The sequence below is a fragment of the Megascapheus bottae genome, chromosome 2 (assembly GCF_031878675.1).
Source record: "Megascapheus bottae isolate mThoBot1 chromosome 2, mThoBot2.hap1, whole genome shotgun sequence".
Lineage (NCBI taxonomy): Eukaryota > Metazoa > Chordata > Mammalia > Rodentia > Geomyidae > Megascapheus > Megascapheus bottae.
The window spans coordinates 30,166,681-30,179,673 of record NC_143510.1 but is presented as its reverse complement, the minus strand read 5'-3'; the positions used below and the strand labels follow the sequence as shown (position 1 = coordinate 30,179,673).

General features: G+C 39.5%; 1 protein-coding gene and 1 long non-coding RNA gene across 5 annotated transcripts in view; both read right to left on the bottom strand.

Annotated features, from left to right (window-relative positions):
* The window catches only part of Ptprg (protein tyrosine phosphatase receptor type G), a 667,714-nt gene that overhangs the window by 412,444 nt on the left and 242,277 nt on the right, over positions 1 to 12,993 (bottom strand). The window lies entirely within an intron of this gene.
* The window catches only part of LOC150066635 (uncharacterized), a 33,151-nt gene that overhangs the window by 18,855 nt on the left and 1,303 nt on the right, over positions 1 to 12,993 (bottom strand). For both annotated transcript variants that reach the window (XR_016539225.1, XR_016539227.1), the window contains exon 2: positions 12,206 to 12,358. This is a non-coding gene — a long non-coding RNA (uncharacterized LOC150066635). The remainder of the gene's footprint in view (positions 1 to 12,205; positions 12,359 to 12,993) is intronic.

The window sequence follows — 12,993 nt, the reverse complement described above, 5'->3', positions numbered from 1 at the left end:
GGAAGAGGAAAAGGAAGAGGAGGAAGAGGAGAAAGAAGGAGGAGAAGAAGCAAAGGAAGAAGGAGGAGGAACAGGAGGAAGAAGAGACGGAAAAGGAGAAGGAAGAGGCTGCAACAGCATGTGAGGACATAGTAATGAAGCAGCTGTCTGTAAGCCAAGGAGAGAGAAGCCCCAAGAGATACCAAATCTGCCAACACCTTAATTCTGAACTTCCAGTCTCCTGAGCTGTTAAAATCACCCAGATGTGGTTCCCCCCCCCTCTTAGAGCTGCTACAGGAGACTAATATACCTGAATTGAGTGTCATCGCTTATTTTCGATGGTCCCTCAAACTGATTGCTGGAGGCACCTGGCAGTTGGAAACATAGCACAGGTGTGCCAGAATGAACATTCCTGATACCTTCCATTCCTTCATCTCAAATACGAACCCAGGGCTAAACTCAAGACTCTCTTCTAACCCTGAAGAGGCTCCTGACTCTCTGGTTTATAACTTCAAGTCTATCTGTCTCTATGACCTTTAAAAGCCTCCTATCCCATCATTCAAGCATCTGCAAGACATGTACAAGACTCTATACAGGAGGCTCCATTCTGTGCTGCCTCACATTGGTACATGTTTCAAGGGGAGATTAAACTGATATCCCAACCTCTCTAAAGGCACACATGAATTCCAACAATACCATACCAAACAAGTTCTGAAAATACCATGCACTTGAGTTTTTTCCAACTATAAAGTGATAGCATCAGACAGCTGGCCCCCTTAATGTTAAGCCTAGATGTCAATAATGTCTGGGAGGCATTAAGCAATGTATCTGGAAGATATAAAGGGCATAGCATAAATAAGAATGTCCTGTCATATCATCATCCTCCCTAAAAGACGGCAGCAACAACACAAGCCTTGAAGAAACTTGTTCTAGAATTGAGTCTTCCTTCTGTTCCTACTAGCTAACTCGAGTGCCATACCAGCAATCTTAATCCATATCTTTGTAAACCATTTCCAACTACTCTCTATGTGTGACACTCTCAGGAAACAAGAAGAAAGATAGGTTCCTGAGAGCTCAGAGAACAAGAGATAAGTACTATCATAAAAGACATAATTAACTTGCGTATGGTTGGACACACTTGCAAACACAACAACTTGAGGGGTGCAGAAAAGAAAATGGCAGTGCATAGCCAATCCAGGCAAAAATCAATAAGATCCTATCTCAAAAGCAGAAGAGGGATGATAGTGAGTGCCTGTAATTCCAGATACTTGGGAAAGGAAAGGTGGAGGATTCTAGGCCAAAGCTAGTTCTGGACAAAAAGAATAATAAGACTTCCCTCTCACTCAAAAAAAAAAAAAAAAGAAAAGAAAAAAGAAATTAACTGGAGGGACTGGGGTGGGCTTCAAGTAAGTATAGCATTTGTCTAACAAGAATAAGGCTTTGAGTTGAATTCTGGTCACAAAAAAACAAACAAACAAGCAAACAAACAAGACAAAAAAGAATCACTTGAACTAGAGGCATAGTATAGCTTTCCTGGTAGAATACTATGCAAAATGAAAAGGCCTATCAGGCATGGTGGCTCACACCTGCAATCCTAGCTACTCAGGAAGCCGAGATCTGAGCATCAAGGTTCAAAGGCAGCCCGGGCACAAAAGGACCTGAGACTCATCTCCAATTAACCTCTAGAAAATGGGAAGTGGGGCTTAGCTCAAGGGTAGGGGCCCTTAGCTCAAGTAGCCTTGAGATGAAGAGCTCAGGGACAGCACCCAGTTCAAGCCTCATGAGCCTCCCCGCCACCCACACACACAAGACAAAAAGAAAAGGCCAAGTAAGAGCCTGAGGTCCTAAGTTCAAGCCCCAGTATCAGCCATAGATAGATTCAGCAGGTAAGTAGGTAGACAGATAGGTAGGTAGGCGGATGAATGGATAGATAGATGGATGGATGGATGGGTGGATGTTTTGGTAAAGCAAGAATTAAATCTTAAGTTCAAATTCCATAAATCAACACAATACAGACAAAAGGATAATTAATAAACAAGACTGAAGAAAGGAACAGAAAAAACTAGGAAGGTGAAGACTTGCAGGAGGTTCCCAGTACAGGGCTCTAGGACACAGATTAGACTCAAGGCCTAAAGGCACCAACAAAGTCAAAAGAATAATAAGTGGGGTCTAGGTATATGCTGCTTTAATAAGGTTTAAAGAAATGGTGTTAGAAGAGAAGGTTGAAAACCAAGGTTATAGACAGAGACCTCATGTAATCAACAAGACCTGGTCAGTAGACATTGTGTGTGTGGGGTGGGGGTGAAACAGCATGTTCTGATTAAGGAAGAAAATTGACTTCATTTATGGAGGAGCCTGGAGCAGGAGGGAAGCACTAGAGGCAGGAAAAGTGAAGTAGAGCCACAGAGATGATGTCCCATGACAAGGTGGCTTATCCAATGACTTGTCTGCAGACATCTTCTCTCACCAGATCTAACAGTTAAAATGTTGGATCTGAGGTATGTTTAGCTTTTATTTCTAGGTTTAGTAGAATTAAAGATAGGAAAGCACAGTGAAGTACTGTCAATATGAAACAAATCCAAAATTATAATAATAACAAGCATATAAGAGGAAGTGTTTATTGACATGGACAGACAATCTAGTTAAAATAAAATCCAACTGTCCATATAGCCTGAGCTATGGATTGTTGGTGTATTCACAAAAAAAAAAAAAAGAAAAGAAAAACAGGAAAGAAAACATCAAAAATACCTGAGTGCGAAATTAGCACCTCATATCAGAACCAGTTTGTTTTTTTTTTTTTTTTAAATAAATTAAGCTCCACAGCAGAGAAAGTTGGGCAGGGTGAAATGTACCTCTCACCTCTTTACCAGGAAGGTATTTTTGAGCAAAAAAGCATACATCAGGCCCCCAACAAAAATGCTTTATGAACATACTTGACATTATAAATATCCCACATTATTCTAAAACTTATTTTTCTTTCTTACTTTTTTTAAAAATCAAAGCTCAATCTAACCATTGGGGTGTGGTGTGTGTAGAAATGACTCCAGGAAGGCAGCATGTCAGAAGGAAGAGATTATAATAATTTCAAGAAAGAAAACAGGAATAAGCTATCTGTAATGTTTACATCATATAAAAAGTACTTTTGGTAGTTCTATAGTAGACTTGTTCTTTGCTCATCATAAGAAGTTAGGATGTGATGTCTAATGAGAAATGAAGAAAACCTACAGAATATCTAAAATGGGGACAAAGCTCTTCCTTTAAAAGATGAGCCTCCCTCAAAAGCAAGTTAACAATAAAGAAATGAAACACAGAAGAAGGGAAGAGAAACAGCAGGGCTTAAGAAATCCAAGAGGGCAGAGTTCACATTTTCTGACCTCTTTGTGGAGCTATGAACACTGCTCCCAAGCATGAAATAGAAATTTCTGAAATCAACTTAATTAAACCAGGAAAAGTCTCTTGAGATGTCTTCTATGAGGATTTAAGTAGATTTGCTATATAAAAATATGCATGCTTAATTTTGACAGATGTAGCTAATTGCCCTGCAAAACTGAAGACAGTGAAGTCTATGTCTTAAGCATATGTAGAATTCGTTTGTGAATTTTCAGTCAAGACATTCAATCCAACCAACACGATTCCATCTACTTTATAAAAACAAATGGAAGCCAAGTGCAAGTGGCTCATGGCTGTAATCCTAGCTACTCATGAAGGCTGAGCTCTAGGGATGGCAGTTCAAAACTATCCTGAGCAAGAAAATCTGTGATACTCATCTCCACACAAGTACCAGAATGTCAGAAATGAAGTGGTAGTGTGCTAGCCTTGAGCAAAATAAGTTTAAGTACAGTATCATGGTCCTGATTCAAGTCCCAGGACCAGAACAAAAGGAAAGAAGGAAAGGAAGAAGGGAGAAGGGAGGGAGAGACAGGGAAAGGGACACTGAGAAAAAGATTAAAAAAAAATGGGGTAAGGGGCAGAGACACAGTTCAGTGAGACAATATCTACCTAGAATGCATTAATTACTAGGTTCAACCCTTGTCACTACTGAAAGCAACATTTTTAAAAATGAGGAAAAATATAGGAATGCATCCCATTCTAGTCTGCCTTCTTTTTCTTAACTGTAAAATGAACATCCGCCCTACTGGACCGTGGATTGAAGGGGGAGTGTGTGAAATCAGTGAAATAAAATTCTGACACTCTGGAAGTAGTGTACTATATTAGTCAACGTCATCAGCCCTAGCAAAGTCAGAAAGCCCAAGTTCAAGTCCAGGCCAGTCTTCTTTTTACCAGCTATGTGATTCTAAGCCAAATGGCTGATCTCTTTAAGAATCAAGAGTCCCTTTAGGTTGTAACATTACCTATCTCTAGGATTGTGATTTAAAAAAAATTAAATGAATTAGTACAGGGAATATTTGAATGGTGCCTGGCAAGTATATATATATATTTTTTTTTGGGGGGGGGTTATTATTTTAGGCAGCAATTTCAATATTACAAGCTTTATTTCCAAATCCAGTAATTTTGTGAGTAGAGTTCCTATCACCATGTGAAAACCAAAGCACAGCTGTGAGGAGAATATGCCCATTACAGCTAAATGTAAATGTGAGCTCATTTGCATGGAATTGTGCATGCAAAGTAGCTCCTCCTTCTTGTTGGCTGAACAACATGATTACATGTATTTTGGCAGATATAATTTCTTGATTGACTCTTTCTGAGATATTTATAAGATACAAATGTATAAATCAATGCATAAATATAATCTGTCCTCTAGAAACGTTACAGAAATATTAAATTATTTCTACAAAAAGAACATACTACCTAGAATAGTTATAAATAATTAAGATATAAGTTTATCTCACTTTTCCTTCAGTATATTTTTCTGAATTGTCGGGTGAAGTAATTTGGAAACTTTTACATCAACAACTATCCTAGATGTTTATGCATGTATTTGTGTATAGCTATTTAGATATACAGTTTGAACCAAAAATTATTAATGAAAACTATTTCCATTTTTTGATGGTAAAACTTCTCAAAGATATCATTTCCCATAAGAGGGAAAAGTGGGGGGGGTCACAAAAATCTAGTCAAGGGTTTTTTTTTGGGAGGGGGGATTTTTTTCCCCCATTTCAGGGGCCAGTGGTACTTTCCAAAGTCATCCATTCCTGAAATTCCTGAACAACTGGAGGTGGAGTAATTCTATTTACAAAGAGAAATCGCAGGCTGATCTCATGTACCACACAAGAATTAATGGGGAGGTTGCTTGAATTTAATTTCATTTTCACATGGATAGTACTAAGAGGTTCAAAAAGAACACGGGTCACTTAACACAAGAAATGAGACAAAAGATTCTTTCTATTTGTCATATATTTGAACAAGATAAAAGTCATATCCATGATTTTATGCAAGTAATATTACTTAAAATAATAGACCTTTTTGTCTGATGTTTGGTTGGTTAATTGGTTGGTTGATTTGATCCCCTTGGTTCACCCAAAAATTACAAAGAGAACTAGAATTACAGGCATTCATGAACAGGTCCACTATTTCTTCTTCTAAATAGCCACATTGGTTCTCTCACCAAAGTTGTGAGTCATATTACACGTATAGTTGATAAACATCGACGTCTGAATTTGGCCCTGCGTGAAATTAGAATGGACATGCACACAAACAGCTCCCTGATAGTAAGTATTCATACAGAGCTAGATGTGGATACTGGTGGTACATCTCTACAACCACAGCTACTCGGGAAGTTGAGATGTGAGAGGATCATGGTTCACAGCCAGCACAGACAGAAAAATATCCAAGAAAGACTCTTATCTCCAATTAACCAGCAAAAAATCAGAAGTATAGTTATGGCTCAAGTGGCAGAGTTTCATCCTTGAGTGAAAATGTCAAAAAAAAAAAATAGAGGACAAAGCTCTTGAGTTCAAGCCCCAATATTGGCTGGAGAGGGAGAGGAGGAAAGGGGGAGGGAGAGAAAGAGGGAGAGGGAAGGGGAGAGAGGGGGAGAAGGCAAGATTGGGAGAGAGAGGTCTTAGAGGTCATTAAGGCTATGCTTTCCAAGCTACATGTCCATCATTCTGGTAATAAACAAAAATGTGAGGCTCTTTAGAATGCTAGAAAAGGCTTTAAGTGTTTTTGAAATAAAATTTAAATCGTGGCATAGCTCTGGTTGTAGAATGCATGACCAGCTAAATATAAGGCCCTAAAGTCAATAATCTATACTCCAAGAAGAAGGGAGGGGGAGAGGGAAAGGGAGAGGGAGAGGGAAGGACAGGGACAGGGAGGGAAAGGAAGGGAATGACTTTAGCTCCATAAATAACAATATGCTGATTATTTCCTGATGAAGAGAACTATCACCAGAAGATGGAAAGACAATTGTCAATACATCTATCAAAAAAGGAGAAAATCTAACAGACCCTAAAATTGGTTTTCTATTTTAAAGACAGACAGATGCTAGGTAGATGGATGGGTAGATAACTGAGTTTTCTACTTGATGTATAATCACACACCTATACTAAACACGAATAAACTCAAAGATGACCACTTTTTTTTTCTTAAATCCAAGAGGGTAAGCCATTCCCAATTATAGGACTCTAAAATATAGCAGGCTCAAAATTTGCAGTCAAATTTCCAAAAGCATGGCAATTGTGATTTGCTACCGAGGTTTGCAGAACTGGCAGTATGCCCAGGAATTTACCAGGTATCATCACAGCATTTCTCAGAGCCGGCTCTGAAATGCATTTGTAAGTGGATAAATTTGACCAGCATCTGACATAAATCTAACTTTTCAGGATAACTACCATGTGTGACAAACATACTCTTCACATGGCAGTATTACAACCATCAGAAGCAAAGCTTTTACCTCCTTCTCTGTGAGACATGCACATAGAATCTTAGGGCATAGTTCCAATGGATGTCTTTCTTCTGTTTGCACACAAAACCAACAGCCCCAAATAAACCACACACAAGATGACTTTTTCTCTCCAAAACTCACAGGTGCTTCAGCAGTCTTTCCCATCTCAGTTCAGGATTGTGGCACAGGAGCTAAATGGTGTCACTGAGGGAGTTTTCTGCACTATCTTGTCTCTCACTGGAATGATGAAGAGTCATTTTCATTAAAAACCTCAAAACGAAATGAAGCCACAGCATGAAATAAGAAAACAAGAACAAAATCCTGTAAGAACAAAATCTGTGCTGCACAATCAAATTGAAAATATCCTTTTCTTACCTACTATCAAATAATTTTACAGAGAGACAGAGAGAGGGGTACACAAGCCAGAAGGGTGGTACAACATTTGTTGCTGGAGTAGTTATCCCAAGAGTCTGAGAGCCCAGTTTCACGTGGGTGGCATCCTGTAGGGAGGGGGACAGGCTAAGTGAAGCATGACAAATGACACAGGCTGCACACGTGTCAACAGAGGGCCATTTGGCCTGGCAGTGGAAACAGAAAGGTCATTCATTACCCAATGTGAACAAACAGAGCACACGTTTGAGATAAATAACGGTCATTATTGAACTACAATGCTCCCTGGGAATTCCTCAACACTTCCTTGACATTAATGTACTATTTGTAGAGGGCGCGATGAGGCTCTGGCTATATTATTTAGTGCTTCACAGTTTATGTGACACACCACAGACACATTTAATTCTCCTTTGCTGGGATACTTCAGACTCCACGTACACTGAATCTTGCTCATACAGCACACACCCATGCGCACACACAAGTATATATGTACACACAAAGCAAGTGGGGCTAAACAAAACAAGCAATGAACAGAGAAGGTATGTTCTAATCTTGGTACATAGATAATTATCCTAGGCTCTTAGAAGCATAGGAGAAAGGAATTAAGAAAGCTGTTGCTTGAATACCATGGACCCCTCATAGAAACAAAGACCACAGGGCATCCATTTACACATGCCCCTCACAACTGGGTCTTTAGACAAGCTGTTGTCACTGCAGAATTTGCCACTATATCCACTGGGGTTCATTCCATAGCAAGTTTCCACTTTATTCAAACCCAATGCCATCTTCATCTGAAGCTGTTCAAAGGGGCCTCAGCCATGTACAGTCTCACAGGACCACCTGTAGAGGCCAGGTAAATCACCTGTGGGGGTGCTGTACAAGGACTATCAGTCATAACATCAAACATCCTTCCTCTGCCCTGTAGTGGCAATGAGGGAACCTAGTCAGAAACAACACAGATCCTGTTTACTGAGGGCTTGTCTAACAGCATCCTCTCCACAGAGTGAGGAGGACTTAGGACTTGTCCATCTGTGCCTTCCCATGATACACTGTGGTTGTACAACCCATATTTTGCTACGAAAAAGAATGGTCAGGTATGTGGACAACCATCCAGTTACAAAGGTCTGATTTCCTCTGGGAAAGTTATTTATCTCTTTGTCACTGTAGGATTTTAAACCTTTAGAATGCAGGTGGCAGTTACTTTATTTCCTAGGAAAAATTCGAATATAAAACCTCTAACGATATATCATGTAGAAGAGTAAAGAAAAGAAAGTCAGACAATTTCCAGAAAAATGCAGCAATGGCTAGTAGTAACAGTAAAAGCTACTGAACATAAACCATAAATCAGTAATATATAATTAGTCTAAGAATCTTCAGTTGAAGAAAATGATTAAAATATATTTTAATGTTAAGGAAATCATCTAAACTTTTCAAAAAAATTGAAAATCTCTCCCTTCAAGTAATACCTATGAAGAAATATACTATTTATTAGCATAAATATTTGTTTAGCACAAAGTTTTTAACTCAGGGCCCTGAACACATTCAGCTTGCTTGCTCAGCTGGTACTCTACCACTTGAGCCATGCCTACAACCCAACTTTATCTGATTTATTTTGGAGATGGCGTTTCAGATCTCCCTGCCTGGGTTAGCTTAAAACTCCAATCCTCTAAATTCAATTTTTTTTTTTTTGGCAGTCCTGGGGCTTGAACTCAGGGCCTGGTCCCTGTCCTTGGGCTTTCTCAAGGCTAGAGCTCTACCACTTAAGCCACAGCACCATTTCTGGCTTTTCCTATGTATGATACTGAGGAATCAAACCTGGGTCTTCATGCATGCTAGGTGAGCACTCTATCACTAGGCTAAACTCCCAGCCCCAGAATCTTAAATAGCTTGTATTACAGGTATGTGATATTACTTAACCTGGAAAACATGAACTTCTAACTGTAAGATAATTTTACCAAATAGATAATAGGTGCTATATCCTTAGATCTCTAAACTAAACTAGGTATATAAAGACAGGGCACCCACCATAATCTATGCCTTAGAATTAAAAAAAAAACTTAATTCTGCTAGATATTACTACTATATCTTTTTGGTACTGACTGATTTTAATAAAGCTGAAAACTGAAGAGATGATAGACAGACAGATATCAAATATACATAATTACTATGGGGACTTTTTCTTGGATTAAAGAATTGAGGAGATCAGAAGGTTACAAGAAGTATGTATCGTCATTGATCTGATGGGACTTAGGAGATTTCTGAGTTAGTGTAGGACTACAGGTTTGACTTTCTTCTCTCTTCTACCAAATGATACAGGTGACTGTAGAGGAGAAAGGGCTGTGAGGAGGTGGCAGCATGATTAAGAACAAGATACACGACAACTGGAAATGGAAATCTTTCTCCACAACTATAATAAATTAAAGATTAAAAATAGAAGTCTTCTTTGCACCGTGTTATTTCTCAGGGTAAAGTAGGTTATGAAGTAAACACAACAAACATTTTGAAGAAAAACTGAAGGAACTACGAGATGTTTCCTTGCTTACTGTTATTGTTGGAAGGTGAGGCATTTTCCCCAGGTTCAATTCTTGATCCCCATCTGGTAAAACTATTTTGGAAGGCGGTGGAAATTGGTGGGGCCCTAGCTGGGGGAAGTCTTGGGAGGGGGGCGATGTAGAAATACCTTTGAAGGTGATGCCTTCTCCATTTTTGAGTCTCTCTTTCCTAGGACTATTGGGTGAAAGTGCTCCTCTGTCATATGCTCTTATGTTATTACCACCTCCAGCCTCTGCCCAAGCATACAAGGCCCAACAACCAGGAACCAGGTACTCTGAAACCAAAGTAAGTCTTTCCTCTCTTAAATCTTTCTGTCAGGATTTTTGGTTAAAGCAAGGAGAAAAGTGACTAACCTGCTCATATGCTAAAAGTAGTATTTTAGAAGGAGGCTCACAATTTCCCTTATCCAAACACCTAAAGCTAAGCAAGCCCCCAGTCCGCCATTCATATTTCACTGACCATAGAAGATAGAAAAGGAATATGCACCAAAGCGAATCTTCTCTCTTAGGGCTTCCACCTAAAGACAAACACATTCAATACCCATTCACAGTCCAGATGTCTAACAAAGTCTAAGAGTCACACTCAAAGTAGGAAAAAAAATGGAAGTGTAAGGCTACCATATGCTTGGAGGTGGTAAGCTAAAAAAGAAAATTTTGAGTCACAGTAATTTACTCCTTAAATCAGGACAGGTTAAGTTTAAGTCCCAGTAAGTGCCCCCCTCCCAAAAAAAAAAAACAAACCCAAAATCAAATCTTTCCTTTTGTGGTACTTCTGTATTTGAGCATCTTTTTCTCGCCAAGTTTTAACCTGCAGAACTTGACGACAAAAACCTATAGGAGTTGCTCATCTTTGCTTACATAAAGGGCTAAAAGAAGATGTCAGAGGCGTTTTGTATCACAGTCAAGAAATCCACACTTAACCGTAGGCTGCTACTAACACTAACATTAAATTTAAAGTCATTTAAATCAGCTCGCTCATCAGGGAATTGACAAGAGCCAAGCTATATAGGTAGGTAGTCCATTGTGCAGTCCTGGAAGATGCAGGAAAATGGACCAAGCATTCCAAGATTTCAGTCAAAACACTTCTGGGGGCGTGGGTGGGTTGGTTGGGCCAGGACACTTTCCCTGGTTCTCCAGTGAGCTGGCTCAGTCTACAACAACCTCCATGTCATTATCCTGTCAGATCCACTCAGCATCAGGCAGTTGAGTATCTGTTCCAGGGCAACTTCAGGGTGTTTGCACTGATAATCACTTCACTCTATGCAACACAGCCCTTCAGGAGGGAGGGAATTCAAGTGCATAGAAGACAAAGGAAGGAGCTGTTCCTGGCTACAGCATGCAAAACTCCTCCTCCCAAATGAAAATGTCAGACCTACACATTCTGCTTTCAAACCCATAGGCAAAGCTATTGTAATGATAATGGGACAAAAGATGTTTGAGCTCTTCTTATGTGCCCAACACTGCATAATGTGCTTGCATTATTTCTATGAACTGTTAAGATGACCAAATTAGTAAATGACTGTAGGTATCACAATTTAGTCCTGCTCCAATGTTATGAAATTTATTTAAGTATCATGTAATACAGTCTTCTAGTTCATACATGGAATCTAGTAACAAATACCCAATTCAGTTTTGTTATGTTTGTTTATTTATTGATTTTGCCAGTCCTGGGGCTTGAACTCAGGGCCTGGGCACTGCCCTTGGACATTTTTTGCGCAAGGCTAGTGCACTGCCACTTGAGCCACAGCGTCACCTCCAGCTTTTTCTGTGTATGTGGTACTGCAGAATCAAACCCAGGACTTCATGCATACTAGCCAAGCACTCTACCACTACGCTTCACTCCCAGCCCTGTTATATTTATTTTATACTAGTCGTTGGGCTTACACTCAGGGCCTAAGCACTGTCTCTGAAATGCCTTTACTCAAGGCTAAAGCTCTACCACTTAAGCCACAGCTTCACTTCCAGCCTTTTTGGTGGTTAAATGTTGCTAAGAATCTTGTGGACTTCCCTGCCCAGGCTGGCTTCAAACCACAATCCTCAGATGTCAGCCTCCTGAGTAGCTAGGATTACAAACTACTGGCACCTGGCAAAGAAAGAAAGAAAAAGGAAGGGAGGGAGGGAAAGAAAAATGCATAATGCACATTTTCGCTGTTGTTTTTGTTCCTTCTTGGTATATTCTAGTTGCTATGTAGGGCTCACATTAACTCATCTCTTAGATGATAACTTCTTCTCTTTCCTTTCATTATTCAAAATAAACAATTTTGACTTAAAGCATTTCGTTTACTAAGCTTTGAAACCATTAAAAACTCAGAGCTTGTGTTCCACTTCTCATCCTTGTTCCCTGAAAGTGCTTAGATGCATGGATGCACAGTTACTGAATGCTGATGAGTAGTATCATGGAAGGTTTCTCTAGCCTAACAAACCCCAGGTGTATACTTACTGAGGTATCTTCAGTATACTGATTCTTCTCGGGGATGATGCTCAAGAACAGTCCCAAGAGTCAGGGTTGAAAAGTCTCTGTTGTCCCTGTTCTTGGCCTTTCTTCATTTGCCCCTATCTGAAGGCAATTCTGGGCAATAGCGGGCTAGATCAACTAAAGATCAAAAACACCTATGACCCCATGGGCTCTATTTTCTATGGGCTGTTACACCTAAGGAAGCTGGCTGAGCCTTAAATGGCTTATCCAATCACTGCAAGCAGATAGTTACAGGCTTGTTTCCAATCTTAAGGATTCCTCAGAAACTAAAAATCTTTACAATAGAATCAGCTTATATATAGCCATGGCTGATCCTCCAGCAAAGAGAGCTGTGTTCAACATACACTTTGGTTTTCTTCTACATAATTACCCTCCTTGAACAAGCTGGTGGAGGCTGGCTCTACAGCATTCACGGCTGAAGGTTTATGAAGACTTTTCAGAGCAAAATTTTAACAACTAAGGAAGCAAATGATAAATATTTCACCTGGATTCTCTGACAGAATTAACATGTTCATCTTTAAATGTGACAAGTATTTTCTGCAGAAAAGCCTTGAAAATATTTTGAACTAACAGAACAGGAATAGTTTAGGCTGTGTGGTGAAGCTAATTCAAGATCACTGGCCCAAATCTCAGAACTGCCAAAATAACTTTTCACTATCATTTTTCCTTTCATGTTTATCATCAGTATTTTCAGGACTGACAAGTCCACGAAATAGATATTTCTTCGCTATTTTACTTCACCAACTTCTCTG